Below are 21,076 nucleotides of genomic sequence, written 5' to 3'. Positions count from 1 at the left end.
CTCTAAACAGTGTAGTACTCCCTGTACTGACCCTCTGACAGCGCAGCACTCCCTCAGTACTGACTCTGACAGTGCAGCACGCCCTCAGTACTGACCCTCTGACAAGAGCCCCCTGAGTATTCCTGATGTCTAGTTTTGTTCTGGGTTGTTCCGAGTTGACTTTATGGCAACGCATTCCAGATCATCATGAACTGCTCATCGCCTCATCTCTGCCCCCGCCCCACCCCCTGTTCCTCTGCCCATTGTCTCAATGTGTATTTTAGATGTGGCAAATTTTTCTCCTTTATAACTGATTCAGTGTTTGGGAATTTCAGAATAATGAAAGATCCTGAATGAAATTGGATGTACCTTTTAAAAAAAAAACATTTATTATTATCTGCAGGTACGTGCGGCTTAGACCCTTGCATAATTTTGAAGAGAAAGGAATAAAATATGGAGCTACATCGGTGTGCGGCGATTAAATTTGACTTCTGTTTGCACTGCGTGTGACACATGCACCTTTATGAAGTGCATCTTTGAGAAGAAATCTGCAGCATTATTAACATCTCATCAACCTGATGGAAATGTGACCTGAAAGGACTCAAGCAAGTGAACTAAAAAGTTGGCCAGAATTAGATCAGAATCAGCCTGGACCAATCAGTCGCAGTGAGAACATCTTCAGCAGCTTCAGCAGGTAGATCACAGCGAGGGGTGATGGTCAGAGAAGGTAAGTGCTGGTAAATATGACACCATCTGTAATTTGGGATTGGGTGACATTCCTGAGATGTTACATTCTCCTGGAATTATCAACCTGTATCCAAATGCTCAGGCACAGGAAATCTTTAAATTGCAAAATAACTTGAGAGCAGTGACACTGTTAAAATTAAGAATTTTGTTCCACATGAGAGAATCCAAGCCAAATCTCACCTTTGTGGAATGTGGGGTTAGAGGCAGGTCCTGAGATGTAATTCAATCATCAGCTTAAAATGGTTGTTATATCCTTATGTCGTGGATAAGATTTATATAACAATCAATTTGCATCAATATGAGATCCATGGTCTCATGTTTGTGTCTTCACTAAGACAGCCTATTTCCAATCTCAAAATACCACCTATGTCTCAATTCATCTGCTACTGAAACACTCATTCTTGTCATTAACTTCATTAACTCTAAACTTGACTATTCCAACACACTCCTGACTGCTCTCGTCACATTCTACCCTCTGTATACTTGAGGCTATCCAAAACCTGTTGCCCACGTCTTAACTCACACCAAGTGAGTAATCTCCAGATGGCACCGGAGTGTGGCGACTCTGCTAGCTCTCTCCCACAGATCCTCTTGCTACATCTCTTACAAACATACTTACCTTTTAAAACTTAATTCTATGAGACACATCGATTCCATACTCCCAAAACCCCTTTCTCCACTGCAATTCACATACCGCCACAACCAGTCCACAGCAAACGCGATCTTCCTGGCCCTACACCCATCCCTGGAGTATCTCGCTAACGAGGACTACTACATCAGTCTCCTATTCATTGACTACAGTTCCACCTTCAATTCTAGCCAAGCTTATATCAAAACTCTAAAACCTAGGTGTTTGTTCCTCCCTCTGCAACTTGATCCTCGATTTCCTGACCCATGGACCACAATCAGTCACGATAAACAACAACACCTCCTCCATGATAGTCCTTAATACAGGGGCGCCGTAAGGCTGCGTACATAGCCCCCTACCATACTCTCCATACACACACCGCTGTATGGCAAACATCTGGCTCCAATCCCATCTACAGATTTGCTGATGGCACGACCGTAATGGGTCGGACCTCGAACAACGATAAGTCAGAGTACAGGAGGGAGATAGAAAACCTTGTTGGGCAGTGTAATGACAACAATCTCTCCCTCAATGTCAGCAAAACTGTGGTCATTAACCTCAGGAAGTGAAGTATTGTACACACCCCTGTCTGCACCAGTAGTGTTGAGCTGGAGATGGTTGACTGCTTTAAATTCCTGGTGTGCACTGTGTGTTCTTTGTGTTGCTAATACTTAGGATGGATCCTGGATGCAGTATACACAAAGACCACAAAACTAAGTTAAATTAATAAAGCTAAATTTTATTACACAATTTATTATACAGTTCGAGCACTATGCCTAAAGCTAGCAATACTATAAACTATAATTACAATCTACACTATACTAACACCAATCTCACACACGCTGGGCGGGATTCTCCCCTACCCAGCGGGGTGGGCCGTACCGGCACCGAGGAGTGGCGTGAACCACTCGGGCGTCGGACCGCCCGGAAGGTGCGGAATCCTCACACTTTCAGGGGCTAGGCCGGCGGCGGTGGGGTTGGCACCGCGCCAACCGGTGCGGAAGGGGCTCCGCCGGCCGGCATAAGTTTCCGCATGCGCGGGAGCGCCAGCGTGTGCTGGCGTCATCCCAGTGTATGTGCAGGGGGTTCTTCGCGCTGGCCATGGTGGACTGTTACACGGCCGGCGCGGAAGGAAAGAGTGCCGCCAAGGCACAGGCCCGCCCTCCTGGAGCCAGATCCCCCCCGCACCCCCCCCCCCCCCCCCTCCCCCCCGAGGACTCCGCAGGCCGCCCGCAGAGCCAGGTCCCGCCGGTAAGGACTTGTTTGATTTACGCAGGCGGGACCGGCCGCAAACGGGCGGCCACTCGGCCCATTGCGGGCCGGAGAATCGCCGGGGGGGGAGCGCTGCCAATGGCCCTCTACTGCGCAACACGATTCCCGCCCCCTGCCGAAAAACCGGCGCCGGATTCTGGTCGGGGCGGGATTCACGCTGCCTGTCGGCGATTCTCCGACCTGGCGGGGGGTCAGAGGGTCCCGCCTACTATCTCTACTTGTTCTCTGCTCTCCTCCTACTCTCTCTAACCTTCTCCCACCTTCTACCAGAAGTCTGAGAGGCATTCCTTTTTATAGGTCTGCTCCCTAGCTCCATCTGGTGCTTGGATAAAATATTACATTAACTCTTAATGTGCCAACAATCGGTCCTGGTCCACCTATGTCAAAGCTATGACCAAGAAAGCACAGCAGCACCTATACTTCCTCAGGAAACTAAGGAAATCCTGCATGTCCACATTGACTCTTACCAGTTTTTACAGATGCACGATAGAAAGCATCCTATCTGTCTGCATCACAGCCTGGTATGGCAACTGCTCGGCACAAGACTGTAAGAAACTACAGAGTCGTGAACACTCCCAGTCCACCACATGAACCTGTCTCCCATCCATTGACTCTGTCTACACCTCCTGCTGCATTGGGAAAGTGGGCAGAATAATCAAAGGCCCCTCCCACCTGGGTTATTCTCTTTTCCAACCTCTTCCATCGGATAAGAGGAGACAAAGGTCTGAGAACACGCACTAACAAGTTCAAAAACAGCTCCTTCCTCGCTGTTACCAGACTCCTCTTATGACCCTCTTATGGACTGATCTGATCGCTTCACGCAGTCTCTCGACTGAGCAGTACTACACCCGATGCCTGTGTCTATGCATTTACATTGTGTATTTATCGTATGTCCTATGTTTTTTCATGTATGGAACGATCTCTCTGGACTGTGCGCAGACCAACATTTTTTGACTGTACCTTGGTACACGTGACAATAAATCAAATCAAATCTTGTTCTCCTATCACCCCTGTGCTCGATGACCTACATCGGCTCCTGGTCAAGCAGGATTTTATAGTTCTCATCCTTGTTTTTAAATTCCTCCATGGGCTTGCCCCTCTCTGTAATCTCCTCCAGCCACATCCTCCGAGACCTCTGCTCTCCTCTAATTCTGGCACCTTCAGCATTCCTGATTTTATTCACTCCACCAATGGTGGCCATGCCTTCAGCCGACTGGGTCTTCAGTTCTGGAATTCCCTCACTAAACCTCTCCACCTCTTGACATTCCTCTCCTCCTTTAAGACACCCCTTAAAGCTCAACCTTTGGGTCAGTTGACTTAACATCTCTTTGTGAGGCCCAGTGTACCTTGTTCTCTAATGTGGAAGTGTTTTGGATGTTTCAGTGTCCTAAGGGTGCTATATGGGTACAAGTTGTTGTTGCACTTACTGTCTGCTGCACTTTACGTCCTGCTGTCAACTCTTTTTAAATGAGGAATTCCAGTGACCATATTTTGGGTGGTGGAAAGTCGTTACTCTCTACCATCTCGCCCCTGTGACTCCCACAAAGCTCTCAAACGATCCAATGGACCTTGGGCTGGCTCCTTGATACCGCAAACTCAGACCAGCATAACAATATAACCAGGACACCAAACACAACATTGTTTTTGTCGTGTTATCCGAAAGATGTGCAAATAATATATTTTCTTCTGAATTCTTGTGGAAAATGTTGGATTAATGAGAAATACCAACCTCTGGTGGCTACACTCGGTTGGTGCACTTCCTTAAAAATGTGTTCATTCTGGGCGTATATCACAGCTCCTTCAATATTCTGGAATCTTCTCCCTAAGAACGTCAGTCTATGGATTACAAACATCTGAAAACAGACAGATTGTAAATGTTTCTGTAGGTATGTAAATAAGAGATTAGTGAAAGTAAACATGGGCCCATTAGAGCCTGAGACAGATGAAATTATAATGTGGAGTAGGGAAATGGCAGAGTCATTAAACAAATACTTGTTATCTGTCTCCGCAGAACACACACACACATATTCTGGAAATAATGGAGAAGCAAATGTCCAGCGAAAACAAGGAACTTAAATAAATCAGTATTATAAAATAAACTGCAAATGAATGAGACCAAGTGATAACAAATCCCCTGGATCTGATGTTCTGTAACCAAGGGTTTCAAATTAAGCAGTTGCAGGGATAGAGTTAGCATCAATTCGATTTTTCAGAAACCCTTAGATACTGGAACATTTCTCTAAGATTGGAAGATAGAAAACATAACCCCACTACTTAAGAAAGGAGAAAGAGATACAACAGGGACCTGTTTGCTATTAGGTGTATGGTAACGGGGCACATAGAAAATCATAGTCGGATTGTAGAGTCAACATGGATTTATGAAAGGGGAAATCATGTGTCACATATCGCTTTTTGAGGATGGAACCAGTAAATGGATATGGGAGTCCAGTGTTTGTGGATTTTCAAAAGTATTTAACAAGGTTATGACACAAAGTTAGGACTCAAGGGATGGAGGTAATATATTAACAACATGAATTGAGGATTGGTTAATGGTCAGATAAAACATAGAGTAGGAGTAATTGAGAGATATAAACAGGTTGGATGAATGGATAAGCACATGGAATACAATGGAGTCAAATGAAGAGCTGCACACTTTAGTAAGAAAAAATTAAAGATCTGGAATATCTTTTGGACGGTGTGAACCTGGAAGATGTTTGCAATTAGAGGGATTTGGGCGTTCTTGCATGTCAATCACATCAAGATTGAAAAAATCAAATAGGATGTGAACTTTTATTACAAAGGAACTGCAGAGGGAAGAATCATCCTCCAATTATACAGGGCACAGGGGAGGTCACACCAGCAGCACTGTGTGCAGTTTTGATCTCCATCCTCAGAAAGAACATACTTGCTCTCTAGGGAGTGCAGCAAAGGTTCACGAGAGTAGGAGGGGATTGTTCTGTGAGGAAAAACTGAGTAGACTAGGCCTGTATTCCCTGGAATTTAGAAGAATGAGCACTCATCTAACAAGCATGTAAAATTCTTAAGGAGATTGGCAGGGTAGAGGCTGAGATTCCTTTTCCCCTGAATTGGGTCAAAGTCTCAGAATAATGGGATGGTCATTTAGGACTCAGATAAAAATCAGCGAATGGTTAGAGAAGGGGGGCAATTGGACTGTAGTGTTTGTGCTGGTTCTCTGCAAGGGCAATTACGCTAATTGCACACTCCCGCCTTTTCCCTGTAACCGGTGCTCTTCATTCAGATGCTTCTCGAAATCCCCTTTGAATCTGCCTCTATCACATTCTCAGGAACAGTATTCCAGATCCTAACCACTCGCAACTAGAAAGTTGCCTTTGGTTCTCTTGCCAATCAGTTTAAATCATTCTCTTCTGATTTCTGACCCTTCTGCCAAAGGGAACAGTTTCTCTTTATTTACTAATAACATCATAAGATTGTAAGAATTAGCAGCCTACCAACTTCAGTCAACCAAGCAGCAGCTCAGAACAAGGGCTTGGTTCAGGTGAATGTCTGGCCCCCATCTACACTCTATCTATTGGAACCTCTGAACTTTTATACCAGTGCCTACAAGACTAATGCATCTCTGCGTGCCCATCCCATCATGGAAGTTATCTCTACTGGAAAAGTGAATTGTCCAGCATCAGTCTGCAGCCTGCTGACCTCTGTTAAAGAATACACCATTGGACTTTGATTCTGCAATCTGACTCATGTGAAACAATGGGCTGCATACTCCGGCGACATGCTGTTCGCTGGGGTGGGGTTCCATACTTCTGCCACTTGTCAATGGGATTACCCATTGAAGCCCCCCCCCATGCCACTGGGAAACTCACGGAGCGGGGAGGGGGTGGGGGGGGGGCAGGGAAGTGCACTTCCTTTATCTCCCTCTTTCATGGTATGAGTAAAAAAAGGCTCTCTTGTGACTCCTCCTATCTTGAGTTTGTGTGGGGTTATTAATAGAAGATTGAATCACATCGAAACTGAGGGGTTGGAAAATATGCCGTCGCTGATAAAGGGGGAAGCAAATCAATAGCACCTTTCTGTTATGGACGGTTAGTGAGAGGGAAAATCAGAGCTGTTTAAATTAATCCCCCTCCCCCCCCCTGTCCACAGAAGAAGTGTCAATATTGCACTTAGAAAAGCATAGTATGATTAGAACAACATGGTTTTACTGGGTGGAAATCCTGGTTAACAAATGTTTTAGAATTTTTTGAGTATGTAACCTGTAAGGCAGTTAAAGGGAGACCAGTATATTTAGTTTACCTGGGTTTCCCAAAGACTTTCAATAAGATGTAACACACAAGGCTAATGGGCAAAATAAATACTCATGCAGTTGAAGGTAATATATTAGCATGGATAGAGAATTGGTGAACTGACAGGAAGGAGAGAGTGGGCATAAACGGGGCATTTTCAAGTTGGCAGGCAGTAAATAGTGGAGTACCACAGGGACCAGTGCTGGGACCTCAGCTATTCTCTCTACTGAGTAGTACTACACCCAATGCTTCACCCGATGCTCGTGTCTATGCATTTACATTGTGTATTTATCGTATTTCCTATGGAGAATCCTGCCCTTTCTCTGGAAGTGGCCCACTATTGGCCGGTGGCAAGAACTTTCGGGCCCGCCGTTGTCATCCGGGGATCCTGGTGAATGCACCCCTCGCTGCCAGGAAACCTGCGGCGTGAGTACGCCATCAACAGGTCCGGAAGATCCCACCAGAGTGAATGGCCAGAAAATGCCAGCCATTAAGTGAGTGGACAACAAGATGATATTTTGGCAGCAAAATTAAACTTATTCACTTTGGATGAAAGAATAGGGAAGCTGAATATTATTTAAAAGGTGTGAAGCTTGGAAGATATTGATGTTCAAAGAGACTCTGGTGGTGCTGGTACAATGGACGCAAAAGGTGAGCAGTAGGTTCAGATAACAGTTATAAGGTAAATGGTATGTAGGCCTTTATTGCAAGGGGAACTGGGTAAGGTAAATGGTATGTTGGCCTTTATTGCAAGGGAACTGGGGTACAGGGTTTTGGTGAGACCCGGGCGAAATTCCTCCGACCCTCAGCAAAATCCCACCCCCGCCCCCGTGACAAGAGATTCTCCGCCACCCAGGAAGTGGCGGTGGCGGGAATCTCGCCCGCCGATCGGAGATGCCCCTGCGGCGATTCTCCTGCCCGGATGGGGGCCTCTCCTGCCGCCGAGGTTTAAAACCACCTCTGGAACGGCGGGCTCAGCGGTGCGAGCGGGCCCCCGGGGTCCTGGGAGGGCGGGGGCGATCGGACCCCGGGGGGTGCCCCCACGGTGGCCTGCCCGCGATCGGGGGCCCCCCGATCAGGGGCCGGGCCAGTGCCCTGGGTGCATTATTTTCCTCCGCGACCGCCACGGCCTCCACCATGGCAGAGACGGAAGGGAACACCACATCGCGCATGCGCCGGCAGTAACGTCAGCGGCCAGCTGCCGCTGACGTCACTGCCGGCGCATGCGCCGACCAGCGAAAGCCTTTCGGCCAACCCCGCTGCCGGGGGCGCCGGGTGTTTTTGCCGGTCTTCTGGTGCCAACCGCTCCGGCGCGGGGCTGGCCCCCAAAGGTGGGGAGAATTCCTCACCTTTGGGGAGGCGCGACCCCTGAGTGGTTGGCGCCACTCCCCTACTCCGGCACCCTCCGTCACGCCGGGTAGGGGAGAATGCCGCCCCACATCTGGAATACTAGGCGGGATTCTTCGACCCCCCCACCGCGTCGGAGAATCACCGGGGAGTGGCTTGAATCCCCTGTTGTGATTTACGCTGGCGGTTCCACCGAAAACAGTCGGCCACTCGGCCCATCACGGGCTGGAGAATAGCTGGGGGGGGGGCGCTCCCACCGGCTGCCAAATTCTCCAGCGCCGGGGTATTGGCAGGGGCGGGAATTGCACTGCGCTGGTCGGCGGTCGCTAACAGCGCCCCCCCCCAGCTATTCTCCGGCCTGTGATGGGCCGAGCGGCCGCCTGTTTTCGGTGGAACCGCCAGCGTAAATCACAACAGATACTTACCGCCGGGACCTGGCACCATGGGCGGCCTGCAAAGCTCTCGGGGGGCGCAGGTTGATCTGGCCCCGGGGGGTGCCCCCAGAGTGGCCGGGTCCGTGATCGGGGCCCACCAATCCGCGGGCGGGCCTGTGCCATGGGGGCACTCTTTCCGTCCGCACTGGCCGCTGTCAACCTCCGCCATGGCCAGTGTGGAGAAGAACCCCCATGTGCATGCGCTGGGATGACGCCAGCACACACTGGTGCTCCCGCGCACGCGCTAACTCGCGTGGCTGGCGGAGGCACTTCGGTGCTGGTTGGCGTGGAACCAAGTCCTTCCACGCCGGCTGGCACAGCGCCAAACACTCCGCCGCCGGTCTAGCCCCACCTGCGGGCGGCCTGACGCCGGAGTGGTTCACGCCACTCCTCGGCGCCAAAGTAGCCCGCCCCGCCGGTCCGCGGAGAATCCCACCCACTGTGATAATTGTGTTTTGATAAGAAAGGATATCCTTGCGTTGAAGGCTGTACAGGGATGGTTCACTAGATTGGTCCCTGGGATGGGGGATTGTCCTATGATGAGAGGCTGAGAAAATTGGGTCAATATTCTCTGCAGTTTAAAAGGATGAGAGGTGATTGAAAAGTGCTGAATTCTGAAGGGGTTTGATAGCTCTGAAGGGGTGAACGCTCAGAGGTTGTTTCCTCTGGTTGGGGAATGTAAAACACGGAGGCCACAATTTCAGGATAAGGAGCCAATCGTTCAGGACAGAGGTGAGGAGGAATTTCTTCAGTCAAAGGGTTGTGAATCTTTGGAATTCTCTGCCTTAGAGGGTTAAGGATGCCCCAGCGTTGAATACAGGCTGGGAAAGACAGAATTAAGGGAATTAAGGGATTTGGGGAGTGGGAGGGAAAATTGAGTTGAAACTCAAGGTGAGCCATAATCATATTGCATGGCAGAGCAGGGTAAAGAGTCAAACGGCAGTTCCTATATCTTATCTGGTAAATGCAGTGGTTGAAGAAAGTAGCTGACTACCATCTTCTTAGGGCAACTAGAAAAGGGCAATAAATCAAACCTTTACTGTTTCTAAGAACTGTCAGACTAATAATAGATAGTAGGATTACTCTGAAATATATAGTTGTACTTAAGGATGTCTGTTAAATTTGCATCTCAAACTAGCATAATGAAGCGTAGTTATTAATCTATAAACAGTTGTTTAATTAGATCCGAAGTTTTAATTTAATAATTTTTCACCTTTCATTTGTTTTTAATTAACCAGTAATTAATTAATCTCCTGTGCTGCTGCTGAGTCAGTGATTTCATTGCTTTATGATGATGGGAATGTTATACTTTGTAGCTCTCAGTGTATTAGATATAATTTGTGTGGTTCAGGGACAAAACACTGGGCGCGATACTCTGATGTCGCGCCGCATCGAGGAAGCCGTCGTGAACTCAGCCGAGTTCAACGACGACGCGAAACGGCCCCGATCGTGATCGATTCTGGCCCCGGGAATGGGCTAGCATCGGGGCCGCGAGGAACACGGGGGGGGGGGGCGTGACGTCGAATGCGCGTCATCAATGCGCGACGCCCAAATTACGCCGCTCCGCGTCGAAAAGGGCCCAATCCACGCACGGAAAGGAGGGAGGAAAATGTCAGAGCCACGGAGGGCCGCCCCGAGGTTCCGTGATACGGACCTGGAGACCCTCCTCGATGAGGTGGAGCAGCGCAGGGGCATCCTCTGCCCAAGACGAGGCATCGCCACCCTTCCAGCGTCGTGCGACGGGCCTGGCGTGAGGTGGGCACGGCAGTCAGTGCTGTAGGGCAGACCCTCGGTCCGGGGAGCAGTGTCGAAAGAACCTCCACGACCTCACCAGGGCTGCCAGGGTGAGTGCCACGAGGGTGCCCCCAGGTCACAGCCATCCCCCCCATCAACCCGCCCCCCCCCCCCCCCCCCCCCCCGCGGGCACGAGAGGGAGGGGGGGGGTGTGTGTGAGTGGAGGGGGGTGAATAACATTATCACAGACCCACATGAGCACTGCAGCCCCCTGGAGAGATGCCATGGTGAGGCTGCAGCTTTCCCCCCACCCTGTGCCAATATCTGAACGCCCTGATGATACCTGCCGAATTGTGATGCTCTATCTATGCCCTCCCAACAGGACAAGACTGCTCACAACAGCTGGGAGCGCAACAGAACCGGAGTGGGTTCACCTGTTATGCACCCCCTGACAGTGTTCGAGCAGAGGGCACTGGACCTTGCTGTGGGATCTGCCATCGGCGAGGTCGCGCAATGCGAGGTTGGAGGTGCAGAACCAAGTGAGACAACCCTGCATGACAACCCCCCCCCCCCTCAGCCCATCCTCTGTCCCCTCACACTTTACCCACTGGACCCCCCATCCTCTGTCCCCTCACACTCTACCCACTGGACCCCCATCCTCTGTCCCCTCACTCTCTACCCACTGGACCCCCCATCCTCTGACCCCTCACACTCTGCCCACTGGACCCCCATCCTCTGTCCCCTCACTCTCTACCCACTGGACCCCCCATCCTCTGTCCCCTCACTCTACCCACTGGACCGCCCCCCCCCCCCCCCCCCCATGCTCTCTCCCCTCACACTCTGCCCACTGGACCATCCTACGCCTGGCCGAGCGTGTCTAACTAACCCCGTATCATTCTGTTCCCCGGGGCCAGCTGATGAATGTCCAGGGCCGTCTGGTGCCACACACAGGCGACCATCTGCGACGACCACCGCACCCAGGGTCGCACGCCAGAGGGTGGCAGGCGGTCGGCCAGGAGTGCCATCCTCCAAATCCGGGACTCTCGAGCAGGACGTACAGAGGACGGACAGTGACGACTTTCATGGCTGTGCGTTGCCCGAAGGTTGGGCCGTGAGACCGGACAGGACGGGGTCAGTGGACCCAGATGCACAGAGGACGGCGACGCAGTCAACGGACTCACCTGACGCTGAACTGTACATGGGCCGTGTGCGCCCTGCGCTGGGACATGACTGGGATCAGGACTATCCTGAATTTCTGATGGACGAGGACCTCGAGCTTGCGGCACTGCTGTCTCCCACACCATCCACCATCCCAGTGACACTCACCTCGGTTGGGCAATTAAGTGATGAGGCTCCTGGGTCATGGTCTGGTGTGCACCACACAGCTGAGCCGGTACAGCAGGTGGAGGTCGGAGCAGCCGAGGGGCTGGACGGTCAGAGGGCAGCCCAGGCCCGGCATCCAGCTGCCGCCCAGACGTTTCCCGGGTTCCTGGATTTACTCGACCCACTTGGACAGCCGATGCATCTCGAAACCCAGGGACACAATGACGGGATGAGGGCCATCTTCCAGCAGCTCCAGACGCAGTTAGAGGAGTCAGACCGCGTCCAGGAGCAGGGAGTGGTGCCGCTCATGGCAGCCACCCAGGCCGACACCGCATGGGTGGCGTCCGCGATGGAGGCAATGGGTGAAACGGTTTCGGCCATGGGTCAGGTTCTGCAAGGCGTTGGGCTTCATGTGCACGCGTTATCCATGGCCTAGGAGAGGGCTGCCCTCTCACAGGCAGCAATGCGCCAGAGCCAACATGACATTGCGGGTGCGCTACGGACCCTGGCCGAGTCTCACCAGGCCATGGCCCAGTCCCAGCACGCCCTGGCACAGTCCCAGCAGTCAGTCGTGGAGGGCATCGACCGCCTGACGCACGTGCTGGATGGCGACGCGCACTCAGGTTGAGGTCGCACAGTCCCTGGCGGGAATGTCTCACTCCCTGGACTCCGTCTCAGCGAACGTTCGGACCCTGGTCGATACTGTTTCAGGCCTCCAGGACTGGCAGCGCCAGGTGTCGGTGGGGCGACGGGGCACCTCCCTGCTCGCACCTCCGTCCCACAGTGAGGCCCGGGGGCCACTGGGCTCCCCGAGGGAGGAGGAAGTTCTGGGGCTCGTCCCATTAACTCCATCACGGGACGTCCCTGAATGCTCGGCCTCCCCCCGTCCCATCCCTGGTGCATTGGGTGGGCAGCGGGCAGAGCAGGGTGGCACCACGTCATCTGAAATGCCCGTGGAGCAGCCTGGCCCATCAAGGCTGGGTTGCCCCAGGAAACAAGTGCCGACGGGGAGACATGTCGCGGGGCGTGATTCTCAGCAGTCCGCCTCCACTCCTGCTGTACCATCTGGGGATTCACTTAGACGTAGTGGTAGGGCCCGTAAGGCAATGAAGAGAGACACAGAGTAAGTTGGCACGGGTGAAGGGCACAGTTTAGTTGTAGGGGCTAGGGCATCTGTACATAATATTCACAATTAAACTCACTGTTGCACCTAACTTGTAAGACTGTGTGATTTTTCCATTGCCACGGCGATCGTGATGGCGACCGAGTGTCGCTGGGATTGACAAGGGGTGAAACTTCGGTGCCGGGTGTGCAGTCCCTTCCCCCCCTCCCACAGTCGGACACCGTAGTCCTCGGCACTCCGACGCCAGCTACCCCACGCGGGCACGTGATGGAGTGTCCCTGACGAACTCACCGACCACCGAGATGGATGGTTCAGCTATTGCCATGGGTCAGACTCTAATGATTCTGAGCTCACAGCTCATCGCAGATCGGGCTGTCATCATTCAACATGGCACTGATCACACCCGCTGACACAGCCATCAATGTCGTGCTATACTGTTTGGCCGCAGTGGTAAGGGTGATCTCGAAGTGCAGTAGTGTACGCAGAGCGGGGGGTGTGGTGGGGGGGGGGGGGAGTTGTGTGCTGTCCGTCTGCACGACTGGCGATGCAGGTGGTAGTGGTAGTGTTCAGCGATGCCGTCTCACGCGATGCGTGAATCTTGCAGCCACCAACGCGTTGCGTGCCCGCTGTCCTCGCCGGTGCCGTCGTGCAGCCTCCTGGGCATCACCAGCACCCGGGTCGTGTCTGTGTGCTGCACCCGACACACCACCAATCTCCTCCTCCTCCTCCTCAGCGTTGGCACCACTGCCAGTGGCTTCTCTCTCCGACTCCTCCACCAGGGCATCTCCCCTCTGCATTGCGATGTTGTGCAGCGCACAGCAGACCACAACAATGCGACCGACCCTGTCGGGCTGGTACTGCAGGGCCCCTCCGGAGCGGTCCAGGCACCTGAATCTCATTTTCAGCAGACCAAAGCAGCGCTCCACCACACCCCTGGCTGCTGCATGGGCCTCATTGTAAAGGGTCTCCGCGTTGGTCTGAGGCCTCCGTATGGGCATCATCAGCCAAGACCTCAGTGGATAACCCCTGTCGCCCAGCAACCAGCCCCTCAGCCGGGGGGGGGGGCCGTCCTTCAAACATCGCAGGGATGAACGACTGTGCAAGAATGTATGCATAATGCACACTCCCTGGGAACCTTGCGCACACGTGCATGATCTTCATGTGGGGGTCACATACCACCTGGATGTTCATGGAGTATGTCCCCTTCCTGTTAGTGAACACTTCCCTGTTGCCTGCAGGCGGGCGCATGGGGACGTGAACACCATCAATCACTCCCTGGGCCATCGGTATCCCGGCCACGTTGGCAAATCCACGGGCTCATGCTTCTTGATTTGCTCGGTCCTCGGGAAAGGTTATGTCGCGGTCAGCGATGGCAAACAGGGCATCGGTCACGTCCCGGATGCACCTGTGGACCGATGCCTGCGATATCCCGATAGGTCCCCACTCGGAGACTGGAAGGAGCCGAGAGCATAAAAGTTAAGTGCCACCGTCACCTTGACGGCAACCGGTATCGCGTGTCCTCCTCCCGTTCCACGTGGGGCGAGGTGCGCCACGAGGTGGCAGATATGTGCGACCAGCTCCCTGCTGAACCGGAGTCTCCTCCTGCAGGTGATGTCCGGCAGTGCCTCGAAAGAGATCCGGTCACGGAACACCCTAGGCCTCGATTGTCCCCTCTGGCGCCCTGGCTCCACCATCAGTGTCTCCTCCTCCTCCCCCCCCCCCCCCCCCCCATGCTGCTCGACATCAGTGCCCGCATCCTGTGCCTTCCTCAGCATTTGGGGGTCAGTGTTCCCCTCGCCATCCCCCTGGACATACCGGCCATGAACGCCTGCGGCCTCTACGGCGACGACGGGCCACTCTGCGGCCATTCTCTCTGCTGCAGCAGCTGCCCCTGCATCCACTGTGGGATTTCGCTGTGGACGCTGCTGGATGGCCAACTGCAGTGCAGCGGCCCCAACCACTGCGGTGAACATCGCCATTCGGTTCGAATACATTATGGTCACCTACAGAAGGATTGTGGAGGGCAAAGAAACGACATGTTAGACGGAGGTTATTCGACACCTCGGCAGCCGCCTGCCACGGGATACCTGTGTGTCCCGGTGGCCTGGTCGCGCTGCTGACACGCGGCCAGCCTAACCCCTGGTCACTTTCGCATTCCGATGGTCAGTTAACAACATCCTCCTCACCGGTGCGTCAATGGGCTCTGCCCATCAGCCACAGGGCAACCAGCGGCCGTGACCTCGTCACCGTCCTGCCATGGCAGGGCGGCTGAGATGTTGCATCCGGGGGTGGACGACCCACTCCACTCACTCCCTCTCCCCCCCCCCACTACTCACTCCCTCTCCCCCCTCCCCCCACTACTCACTCTCTCTCCCCCTCCCCCCACTACTCATTCCCTCTCCTCCCTCCGCCCCACTACTCATTCCCGCTCCCCCTCCCCCACTACTCACCCTCTCCCCCCTCCCCCCAATACTCACTCTCTCTCCTCCCTCCCCCCACTACTCACTCCCTCTCCCCCCTCCCCCCACTACTCACTCCCTCTCCCTCCCCCCACTACTCACTCCCTCCCCCTCCCCCCACTACTCACTCGCTCGCCCTCCCCCCATTACTCACTCCCTCCCCCTCCCCCCACTACTCACTCCCTCCCCCCACTACTCACTCCCTCCCCCTCCCCCCACTACTCACTCCCTCCCCCTCCCCCCACTACTCACTCCCTCCCCCTCCCCCCACTACTCACTCCCTCTCCCTCTCCCCCCCACTACTCCCTCTCCCTCCCCACTACTCCCTCTCCCCCCTCCCACTACTCCTTCTCTCCCTCCCACTACTCCCTCTCTCCCTCCCACTACTCCCTCTCTCCCTCCCACTACTCGCTCCCACCCCCCCCCCCCCCCCCCCCACACTGGCCGCAGCGTTCTCGGGCAGACTCCCCCAGTCTCCGGAGACTCCGGGACAGTCCGCTCACCTCCTCACTGCTCAGCGTCAGCCAGCACGAGTGGTTGACGACTTTAAAAAGCAGGTGTGGACGGCGACGGCATGAACTGGGGTCACGCCATCGGGACTTCGGCCCATCCGGGCCGGAGAATAGCGGGCGTTCCGGAGAATCGCCATTTTGGGTGCCTCGGGCGATTCTTCGGGTTTTGGCGCGCGGAACACGACGGAACCGATTTCGCCGTTCCGGAGAATCGCGGGAGCGCGTCGGACAGGCGTCGTGTAAAAAACTGCCGCGGCCCGCTATTCCCCCAACCGGCGTGACATCGGAGAATCGCGCCCACTGTCTCCAGTATAATGCTGTCAGCTAAGAGATGGAGGAGGCCATTCAGCCCCTAAAACCGACCTGAGATTCAGTAAGATCAGGATTGATTTGTATGTTTGCTCCATCTCCTCCTACCTCAGATCCATTATCATTAATAACCTTATTCAACAAACATCAATCATCTTTGTTTGGAAATAGTGCCTGGCCCCAACCCTCCTCGGCTTCTACCCATTTTTGGAGAGAGAGTTCCAGATTTTCACTCCCCTTTGTGACATCTCCTCGGAACAGCCGGGCTCGAAGGTAAAGATCCTGCCCCCTGGACTGGACTCCTCCCGCCAGAGGAAGTTGTTTCTTTCTATCTACCCCGTCAAATCCTTTCATCATATTTAACACCTCAGTTATATCTTATCGGCTGCTTCCTTTCTTTATGTCTGCCTGATTTTTTTTTCAGTCTTGGGATGTCGCCTCGCTAACTTTTATTGCTAATCACCTTGAGAAGATGGTGCTGACCTGTTTTATGACTCTTTGTCCCTTTTGAGCCCTTTGTTTTTGTTTTTTTGATCATTTTTCCCAGTCTTCCTGTAAGTCTCACATTCAGAATATCACCGAGATGATAACACGTGCTCCATACTGATGTAATGAATTATTTATCTCCGTTATTCACAATATACATCAATGATTTGAATGAGAGATCCAAATGTAATATATCCAAATTTGCTGACGTGAAACTTGGTGGGAATGTGTGTGATAAGGGGGACATTAAGAGGCTTCAAGGCGACTTATAGAACGATACAGCGCAGTACAGGCCCTTCGGCCCTCGATGTTGCACTGACATGGAAAAAAAAAACTAAAGTCCATCTAACCTACACCATGCCCTTATCATCCATATGCTTATCCAATAAACTTTTAAATGCCCTCAATGTTGGCGAGTTCACTACTGTTGCAGGTAGGGCATTCCACGGCCTCACCACTCTTTGCGTAAAAAACCCACCTCTGACCTCTGTCCTATATCTATTACCCCTCAATTTAAGGCTATGTCCCCTCGTGCTAGCCACCCCCATCCGCGGGAGAAGGCTCGCTGTCCACCCTATCTAACCCTCTGATCATTTTGTATGCCTCTATTAAGTCACCTCTTAACCTTCTTCTCTCTAACGAAAACAACCTCAAGTCCATCAGCCTTTCCTCATAAGATTTTCCCTCCATACCAGGCAACATCCTGGTAAATCTCCTCTGCACCCGTTCCAAAGCTTCCACGTCCTTCCTATAATGAGGCGACCAGAACTGTACGCAATACTCCAAATGCGGCCGTACTAGAGTTTTGTACAACTGCAACATGACCTCATGGCTCCGGAACTCAATCCCTCTACCAATAAAGGCCAACACACCATAGGCCTTCTTCACAACCCTATCAACCCGGGTGGCAACTTTCAGGGATCTATGTACATGGACACCGAGATCCCTCTGCTCATCCACACTACCAAGAATTTTACCATTAGCCAAATATTCCGCATTCCTGTTATTCTTTCCAAAGTGAATCACCTCACACTTCTCCACATTAAACTCCATTTGCCACCTCTCAGCCCAGCTCTGCAGCTTATCTATGTCCCTCTGTAACCTGCAACATCCTTCCGCACTGTCTACAACTCCACCAACTTTAGTGTCATCTGGAAATTTACTCACCCATCCTTCTGTGCCCTCCTCTAGGTCATTTATAAAAATGACAAACAGCAACGGCCCCAGAACAGATCCTTGTGGTACGCCACTCGTAACTGAACTCCATTCTGAACATTTCCCATCAACTACCACTCTCTGTCCTCTTTCAACTAGCCAATTTCTGATCCACATCTCTAAATCACCCTCAATCCTCAGCCTCCGTATTTTCTGCAATAGCCGACCGTGGGGAACCTTATCAAACGCTTTACTGAAATCCATATACACCACATCAACTGCTCTACCCTCGTCTACTTGTTCAGTCACCTTCTCAAAGAACTCGATAAGGTTTGTGAGGCATGACCTACCCTTCACAAAACCATGCTGACTATCCCTAATCATATTATTCCTATCTAGATGATTATAAATCGTATCTTTTATAATCCTCTCCAAGACCTTACCCACCACAGACGTTAGGCTCACCGGCCTATAGTTACCGGGGTTATCTCTACTCCCCTTCTTGAACAAAGGGACCACATTTGCTATCCTCCAGTCCTCTGGCACTATTCCTGTAGTGAGTGAGTGTAGTTAAATGAGTGAGTAAATAAATGGCAGATGCAGTATAACATGGATAAATATGAAGTTATCCACATTGGACAGAGAAATATAATGGGCAGAGTATTATTTAAATGGTGATAGTTTGGGAAATACTAACTTACAAAGGGATCTGGGATCCTTGTACACCCGTCACTGAAAGCAAGCATGTAGATACTGCAAGAAAGGGTGGCGCAGTGGGTAGCACTGTTGTCTATGGCGTTTGATCTCGGCCCCGGGTTACTGTCTGTGTGAAGTTTGCACATTCTCTCTGTGTCTGCCTGGGTCTCACCCCCACAACCCAAAGATGTGCAGGTTAGGTGGATTGGCCATGCTAAATTGCCCCTTAATTGGACTAAAAAAACTGGGTACTCTAAATTTTAAAGAAAGTACATGCAGCAAGCAGTTAGGAAGGCAAATGGTATGTTGGCCTTCATTGTAAGAGGACTTGAGTACAGGAGCAGGGATGTCTTACTGCAGCTGTACAGAGCGTTGGTGAGACCACACCAGGAGTATTCTGTGCAGTGTTGGTCTAAGAAAGAATATACTTGCCATAAAGGAAGTGCAATAAAGGTTCACCAGTCAGATTCCTGGGATGGCAAGTTTGTTGTAAGAGGAGAGATTGGGTCTGTATTAACTGAAATTTAGAAGAAGAGATGGTCTAATTGAAACATATATAAATCTGATAGAGCTGGACAAGACTGGATTCAGGGATGTCGTTTCCCCTGGCTGGAGGGTCTAGAACAAGGGGTCACAGTTTCAGGATCTGTCCCTGTCCCCAACCAGCGCCAGCCAGTGTGGTTTTTCCATTGCATTGCTGTGTAGCTGTTCCATTCAGACATGTTGCTGATGGCCTCACGGCCCAGACTGGAGCTGTGCACCATTTGTAACAGAAGGCAGGACTCAGGTAACACAATCTGATGCTTACTTTGATTTTGAGTGGCTATTCACAGTTCAGGAACTACAGATATTGGTGGGCCTTAGGGCCTCTGGTCATGCACAGGCTGGGAGATGGCCGTCCGTACATGCACCGTTCTTTTTTTTAACTAACTTCAGGCTGTTTGCACTTGCACGAGCCGGGAACCAGCCACACATGGTCAGTTAGTGTTTTTGTTCACTTTCTTTAGGCTGGGAAATTGTTCGACGGTTCTGCAAAGAGGGAAAAGAAATGTAACGGTGTGAAACAGCAGGCCGGGGGCCTGAACCAGAGCACCATTCCAGAGAAAGGGCGGGATTCTCCAATAATGGAGCTATGTCCCCACGCCGGCGTGAAAAGAGGCGCCAACCAGACCGGTGTCAACGGTCCTCAATAATGAGGAATGCTCCCCTTCCTTGGGGCCTAGGTTGGCGCCCGAGTGGTCCCCGCAGCTCCAGCAGAGCAGAGGCAGTGGGGTGTAGTGGTATTGTCACTGGACTAGTAATCCAGGGACCCAGAGTAATGCTCTGAGGACCCAGGTTCAAAACCCACCACTGCAGATAGTGAAATTTGAATACAATAAAAATATGGGATTGAAACCATTGTCTATTGTCATAAGAATGCATCTGGTTCAGTAATGTCCTTTAGAGAAGGAAATCTGCCATCCTTACCTGGTCTGGCCTACATGTCACTCCAGACCCACAGCAATGTGGCTGACTCTTAACTGCCCCCTCAAGGGCAATTAGGGAAGGGCAATAAATGCTGGCCCAGCCAACAATGCTCATGTCGCATGAACTAATACAAAAAAACATGGGGTGTGGGGCAGGGAGAAAGTCCCAAACCAGGTAATGGGACAGAAGAGACAATGACAGGGATCAGAGATAGATCCCATTGAGTCAAGATAAATGACAGGAGCAGAGGCAAAGACTACAAGTTAAAGAAAGAGATGTGGGGACCAGACTTAAAGCAAAATGGGTTTGTGAGAAATCCAGAAGGTCCGAGGAGGCCTTTCGGCAGGCCTTTGGAGTGGTGGGTGTTCTGCTTGGCACAGCCAAAGATCTGAAATTGCTCTTGGAACGTGAAGCGTGAGTATAATCAGAGATCCAGGGGAAAGGAATCTCAGGATTGAAATCCTGTGTGGTGGATCCTTACTGAAGCCGTCCTAATGGGAGCAAAGTTTAAAGAGAATTCCAAGGTTCTTCAAATGTGGAGATTGGAAACCCTCATGAGAAAGAAGGAGTTTCAATGAGACGGTTGACTCATGGTGTGACAAGCATCTGGGTGGGTTGTGGAAATATCCATAGAATCTGCTATGGTCGCATCTGTCATTTACTTTGGAGTGTGGTGTGTCTGATCACAGTTCATAAATTCAGTAATATCCATTACAAGCCCACCGACTCCCACTGCTACTTCAACTATAGCTCTTCACACTGCACATATTGTAAGGACTACATCCCATTCTCTCAGTTCCTTCATCTCCGTCACATCTATTGCAATGATGTCACTTTCCAAAACGGAGCCGCTGACATGTCCTCTTTCTTCCTTAATTGTGTTTCCCACCCACTGTAGTTGACAGGGCTGTCACCCGTCACTGACCCATCTCCCTCACCTGCTCTCACCCCTTCCCCTCCCTCCCAGAACCAAGACAGGGTCCCCCATGTCCTCATTTTTCACCCCACGAGCCTCCGCATTCAAAGGATCTTTCTCCGGAATTCCCGCCAACTCAAGCATGATGCCACCACCAAAAACAACTTCCCTTCACTTCCCTGTCAGCACTCCACAGGGACTGTTTCCTCTGGGATACCCTGGTC

General features: G+C 51.9%; 1 protein-coding gene across 2 annotated transcripts in view; it reads left to right on the top strand.

Annotated features, from left to right (window-relative positions):
- The first annotated feature begins 425 nt into the window (after positions 1–425).
- The window catches only part of nav3 (neuron navigator 3), an 838,834-nt gene continuing 818,183 nt past the window's right edge, over positions 426–21,076 (top strand). For both annotated transcript variants that reach the window (XM_038781097.1, XM_038781098.1), the window contains exon 1: positions 426–706. The gene's annotated coding sequence lies outside the window, so the exon portion shown is untranslated. The remainder of the gene's footprint in view (positions 707–21,076) is intronic.

The sequence above is a fragment of the Scyliorhinus canicula genome, chromosome 20, assembly GCF_902713615.1.
Source record: "Scyliorhinus canicula chromosome 20, sScyCan1.1, whole genome shotgun sequence".
Lineage (NCBI taxonomy): Eukaryota > Metazoa > Chordata > Chondrichthyes > Carcharhiniformes > Scyliorhinidae > Scyliorhinus > Scyliorhinus canicula.
This window is presented reverse-complemented; position numbering and strand designations above follow the sequence as displayed.